The sequence below is a fragment of the Polistes canadensis genome, unplaced genomic scaffold, assembly GCF_001313835.1.
Source record: "Polistes canadensis isolate GaletaPanama2010 unplaced genomic scaffold, ASM131383v1 scaffold_62, whole genome shotgun sequence".
In the NCBI taxonomy this organism is placed as follows: Eukaryota; Metazoa; Arthropoda; class Insecta; order Hymenoptera; family Vespidae; genus Polistes; species Polistes canadensis.
The window spans coordinates 265,559-272,639 of record NW_014569609.1 but is presented as its reverse complement, the minus strand read 5'-3'; positions in this window follow the sequence as shown (position 1 = coordinate 272,639).

The window sequence follows — 7,081 nt, the reverse complement described above, 5'->3', positions numbered from 1 at the left end:
CAACGTCATCATCGTCATCACTATGATCCCACTGCATCATAGTTATACCGTTATCTTGTCTTGTCTTGTCTTGTCTCGTGTTCTTGTTTATAAATTTAATGCTTGTATGCTTGTATGCTTGCTTGCTTTCTTGATCGTCCCAAGACTAGTATACTCGCACTTTCCCGGAGTAGTTTGTGATATCGTAAATCTCTGAGTAGCTTTCTCAGTTAGACGAGGGTGGCGGATAACTGCACGTTCGAAAAGTCGCTGATGTATTCACGGGATATAACGTATCGATGTCGATCCCTGGAAAAGCCGAAAAATAAGTACGTCGTCGGCGTCGTCGGTGTCGTTCGAAGACGAATAAGAAGGAAGAGTAAAAGGAAACGAAGGAGGAGGAGGAGGAGGAGGAGGAGGATGAGAACTGGAGATATGGGGGATTGGGGTTGGGAGATCGGGGATGGAGTATGGGGTTTGGGAGGATGGAAAAAGAAGAAAAAAGTAAGAGGAGCAAGAAGAAAAATGAAGAATACGAATAAGAAGAGGAAACGGAAGAGTGGGCGACGACGACGACGACGACGAAGTTACCATCTTAGTAGAACTCACGAGAAAAAGTGGATAGAGTTATGGAGGGTGAGAGTAAGAAATAGGGGGGGGGGTTGCTTTTGAAAAAAAAAAGCCGAAGAATTTTCTCTGTTTTTCTTCGGGAAACGCGCTCGTGCATCGTCGAAATTCGGGGAGGATATTTTTAGGACGAGTGGAAGGCGTAAAGAGAACGGGAACAAAACGGTCAGAGAGAGAGAAAGAGAGAAAGAAGGAGAAGGACAAAAAAAATTGGGCGTAGAAAGAAAGAAGGGATGAGAGAGTGAAACTTGCCTTCGTTGAATATTCCCCGATAGGGGAAAGACGATACGACGTTTCGTTCATGGTTACCATACAATATTACTAGATTCACTATGGACGAGCCTAAAGGGAAACGTATGATGAATATATATGTACAAAAAGAGATATATATGTATATATATCTACACACCTACATATATAACTAAATTTTATTTATACATACATGAATTAGAGGTAGAAGATAGACGAAACAGTAGTGTACGTTCTATACCTATGCGTAAATGTGCGAGTTAGCTCTTGTGGAAAAGGGACAACGCTCTTCCCTGTTTAAATTGCTTAACTTGAAACTTTCACTCACGTATGCAAACTAATGCAAACCGAAGGCTCGTGGAAGGAACTGCAAACAGCTCACTCGGGAGTCCCCCAGCATCCGCGTTCCCGGGACGAAGCCTCCTCCTCCTCCTCTTCCTCATCCTCATCATCCTCCTCCTCCTCCTCCTCTCTACCCCTATCCACCCTCTCGACGAAACGAGCCTTTCTACCTATATATCGGCTGTCCTAATTTTCTCGTAGCTGCGCCACTCCTCGCCATTCCAGTCAGCCATCCAACCATCCAACCAACCAGCCAACCAACCAGCCAGCCAGCCAGCTAACAGAGACAAGCAAGCAAGCAAGCAAGCAAACCCTTCCCCCTCACCCCCCCCTAACTCCTCCCCCACCCCCTTCCGTCCTACGTTTCATTGCTTTGTCCTCGCGAGTGTTTTCGCTTAACCAAATGAAGACCTAGTAAAGCACGTCATTAAGAGAAGCTATATCTTATTCGGCTAACATAAGTTTGCATTAGTCTGGTTATGATGGTGGTAGTAGTAGTAGGGGCATTTCTATGAGCCAAGACTGTCATAGAACGTGTCTTATGTCGATCTAATGTTTCTCTCAGCGGCTTTCTATCTCGGATAAACAATATCTTTGTGTATTTGACTATTCTCTACTTAGGAGAGAAACGTAAAGATGAGACGATCTAATAAGATGACTATCGTTTGTTTGTAAGATAACTTTGCTAAGAGACAAGATGTTATATAATTAATGATACTTCGTTAGACTCGATTGAACTTCTTCCCCTCTCTCTCTCTCTCTCTCACTCACTTTGTTTATCAATCTATCTATCTATCTATCTATCTATCTACTTATCTTTCTCGTTCCATTTCAAACGACTCGTGTGCGCATTCGCCCAAGATAACGATTCGACATTTACGAATACCCAATTAATCATCCATCCTGATTTACCCCGATAATTTTGGAATCTAACTTAAATACGAAGTAAAGCTCGCGTTAGAATTTAAGCGGAAGCCAACCAGTTCTAGGTAACTTTCAGGTAATCGACAAACGGTCGAGATACGAATGCTATACTAGATGCTTATATGCATGTATCTGTGCATACTCTCTCTCTCTCTCTCTCTCTCTCTCTCTCTCTCTCTCTCTGGCTCTGTCTCTTTCTCTTTCTCTTTCTCTTTCTCTCATTAGCAAGAGGTGGAAACGAATAGAAGGATATGGGAACGAAGCAAGAGGAAAGGCAACGATAACTCTACGAAATTATCGAGATTGTCTTTCGAAGTTTACCAAGGTGTGTATATGTGTATGTGTGTGTGTGCTATTTCTGTGGGTAATTTAAACCAAGATCCTAAGTAATAATCGATGACACTCAGGAAATAATCTTAGGAATATATATTAATATATATTACTATATAGATATGTATAGTTATATCTTCAATGTATTAACGTAATTTATTTTTTTTTTTTATTTAAATTTGTTTCATTTCTACGTTATATAAAAATACGTGCGTAAAAAAGAAAAATGTTAATTTGATTTAAAAATTTAAAAACTTGAAATAGAACGATACTATCATAACGCATAAAATTACATCATTCCTGTTGAGAAACAAAAAAAATTGATAGAAAAGTAAATTTATTTAATAACTCGCGCGTCTATGGGTAAAATTCTTTTTCCTATCATTATTTTTCGTTTGTTTCTTTCTTTTTGTGTTTTTTCCCTGTTGGATTTTTCCCAGCATTTAAATGTCTTTCAGTTACACATCCATGCGGATTTCGAATAGAGTTCGTATTTCCGTTCGGTTACTATTGCAATTGAACAATTAGTGAATTATCGTAGGACGTTAAAACGAAATGAGGTGTGATCGAAGAAAATTACCGGAAAAGACCGGACGAGAGTGGTTCGATTAAATAGTGTCTGGAATGGTTTGAATGAAGTTATCTTCGTTCGGTCGTTGAATATTTTCGGAACAACGATCTCTTTCTTTTCGAATACATTATTCATGACTTCAATGGACGATTAATCGTACGCCTTTAAGCTGCCGGATTATTAAGATGGATCGTGTTCATAGACCGATGAAAGGAAAAAGTATTTTAAAAAAAAGAAATGAAAAGAAAAGAAAAAAAGGAAAAGGAGACAAAAGAATAAGAAACTTCGGACTTGGACGATTTGCAAGAAAAAGTGGCGGGAAGAGAATTAGTGGTCGCAGTCGTTGAAACACTCGAGAATTCCAACCAATCCGGGCAACTTCCATTAGTGAATGTCGGCCTTGATGATCTTTCCATTAGTGTGTTTCTAAATCGCATTAAAACGATCAGACAGAAAATGATTCTTACTTAACATGGGAATTATGACTGGATTTTTTTTTGTTTGTTCACGTTGATGACGTATGATTCATCGATTCCTTGAACATTTATAATATCATTTTAACGAGCACGAATAGTAAAATTGCATCATAGGCATTTCTCATGCAATTCTATTAATATATATGTAATACGTTTAACAAATTATTTTTAAAAATTATATTATCGAATAATTATAATCATATAATGTAATTTATCTAGATACTATTTACACAATTATACTTATCGTTTATATATTTGATTTAAAAAATTAATTATTATATAGAAGGACAATTAATTAATATAATTAAAGTATTAATATACATCTATATTAATATATATGTAATACGGTTAACAAATTATTATTAAAAATGGTATTATCGAATAATTATAATCATATAATGTAATTTATCTAGATACTATTTATACAATTATACTTATCGTTTATATATTAGATTTAAAAAATTAAATATTATATAGAAGGATAAATTATTAATATAATTAAAGTAACAAGATTATATTGAGATACATTGATTAGTCCCTTTCTCCAAATCCCTTTTCTAGATATTCTCTTCTTGTTTCTTATTCAAGTTCTCTCTGTATCCTCTATTATATCATTTATTCATAATTTTATTATATTGTCTTCTCGAATATATTCTCTTCTAGACTGTATGCATCAGTTAAATTTTGAAAAAGTATTTAAATCTTCTATGCACACATTTTTCTTTTGATCTTTTAAACTTTAATATTTCTTCTTCCCATTAAAATTCCTTTTTAACCGTGTTACTTCTTTAAATGTATTACATTTAACAAAATGATTATTTAGAAAAACATTATTATCGAATATAATTGTGAAATAAAAATCAATGAATACCCATAAACATTCTTATATATCGTGTTTGAAAAATTATTATATAGAAATAATATATATATTTTAGATATTTAGATATAATTATATATAATTAGAATAATTAAATCACACATACAATATATTCGATTAAATTCTGTTAATATGATATACATTATATTTATTCCTTTTTTTTTTTCTATTCGTGCATACATTACGATTGTAATTTCGAAATATCGGACTAGGCAATATTCACTCTTATTACATTTCTGACTGCTGTAGGAATTACCGGATTAAAAACGGGGAACCCTTTAGAAAGAGAAAGAAAGAAGAAAAGAAAGATATATATATAGAGAAAGAGAGAGAAAGAAAAAGAAAGGAGAAAACGGATCTAAGAAATAAATGATTCTATTTCCCAAGAGAGGAAGCGAAGTGAAGGATGCTCCGTTACTGTACCCTACAGGAATCCATGTATTCTTCGAGTATGTTCTTTATTTCACTTTCGTAGTATACCGTACGGATATTGCTTCTATTAGAAACAATTTTACCCCCTGGCATGAGATCCTTGATATAAAAGTTAGACGTCCGCCGTACTTTTGGCTTGTACGATCCTTATCTAGAAAAATTTTTCCAGAAAGGTAAGGTAAAGTAAAGTAAGATAAGATAAGATAAAGGTAAAATCTTTTTATCGCATGAGAATTCAACGTTATCGTCGAATGAAATTTTGTCTTTTTATTTTTAATTATTTTTTTTCACCCCCACCGACCCTCGAGCGAAAAAAAAATAAAAAGGAGAAAGAAAAGAAAGAGAAAAAGATGAAAAAACAATGAATTCCTCTTCGTCAATTCCGAAGTATTCCTAACGAATCTCGATTGAAACGATTTCATGGTGTCGAAACGGACGAACACAAAAATCCTCTTAGAACGTTTAATTACATTTGAAATTAAAACGCCCAACTTACCTCTCGTGTACCATCATTAACTCCGATTTTCATCGTTGCAATCAATTACGACGACAACGAAGAGGAGGAGGAGGTGGTGGAGGTATGGGAAGGAAAATAAAGGTGGTATAAAATATTGATAATCGAATTTACGTTAACTCCGTGTTGCAATTTTTCTGCATATTACGAGAAGAAGAAAAAAGTAAACCCGTAAATAGAATTTTCTCGTATGAATTATAATGAAAATATAATATATAACGTTCATAAACAATGAGTCAGAGGTATTCATCGAAATGTTTATATTATCATTACTGTTACTCTAACGTATTCTCGTTGATTCAAACAATGCTATCCGTTCCTGCATTTAATTATGCCGGCGAATATTTGCTATTATTGTTATTCCTTGCATAAGTTTAACGCATATCGATAATATTTTAATTCTTCCTTTCATTCCAAATATTTTCAATTTTCAAATATTAGCGTAAAGCACGGATTTTTTTTTTGTTAGATAAAATATTTCCCAAATGATTATATGTTTGATTGGTATGAAAAATATGTTTATTGAAAATGCAAATATCCGCACGTCTGTTGTCGGAATGTTAATTGATAGAAAAAACACTAGAGCAAGGGTGTTATTTTAAACCGTGTTTATAAAATGAGAGAGAGAGAGAGAGAGAGAGAGAAAAAAAAGAAGGAAAAAAGGAAATAAGAAGGAAAATGAAAGAGAAATAAAAGGGGGAAAAAAAATTAAGCGGAAACAAAAAAAAATAAAGCGGAATAAAAGATGCAACTTCGTTGAATATAACGAAAGAGAGGAAGTGCTCTAATTTATTTTTCCTGATAAAGAACAAAAGCCATACAAGTGTGTGACCAGGCGTATAAAACGATTTTATATGCATAAAGTTTTGAATATTTCTTTCAAAAATATTCATACTTTTTTAAACTCTCTGTTAGCCTAAAGTAAAAGAATAACATCTATACACATACACAAACCACACATATTTTCATAAAATAATCGCGATAGGTAGAATATTTATATTCTATTGTAATGTATTATGCAACGTGTGTAACGTAGAAATAATAATAAAAAATTACGAGAAAATTTTCTGAAGATTTCTATGAATGTTACTGGCCTCGCTTATCGCGTGCTATTTTTTTTTTGCAATGGAGTTATAAATACACATTCAATTTATATATATAAATATATATTCACGTATGAGTAAACATAAACATCGTCAATTAGATTGACGCATCAATGTGTCATTCAGTGGCTGATATTCTCGGCAAGTGATTAGTCGTCAGGAAAAAAAAATTGGTTTAGTAATATTTAAAACACCGACGTCCAGGGAAATCACCTTTTATGAAAAATACTTCATACCGATATTTAAATCTATTTATCTCATTGTCAGAATCGCTGATTTAACTAACATAGAATATCGTGTCAAGGCAAAGTTCGAATAGCAAAGAAAAAAATTTCATTCTATTTGCTGAGTAATTTAACATAAGAAATGTATAATCAAATATAAGTAATATTTTCAGATGTTTAATTTTCGATAAAACGATTCTAATCGATTCATTTGAAAAGAATGAAATTTATTAATTAATTTATCGATATTACGCGCGAGGAATGGATGATTCTCGTAAAATATAATTTATCAATATATCATTTTTCAATACTTTTTTTCTATCCTGTTTCCGGTTAATTTATCTTAACGAACGGTCAAATGAATTTAATCAATGAATCGGAAAAAATCAAATTTATAAATGATTTATCGATAAATGCTAGAGAATTTCCTCAA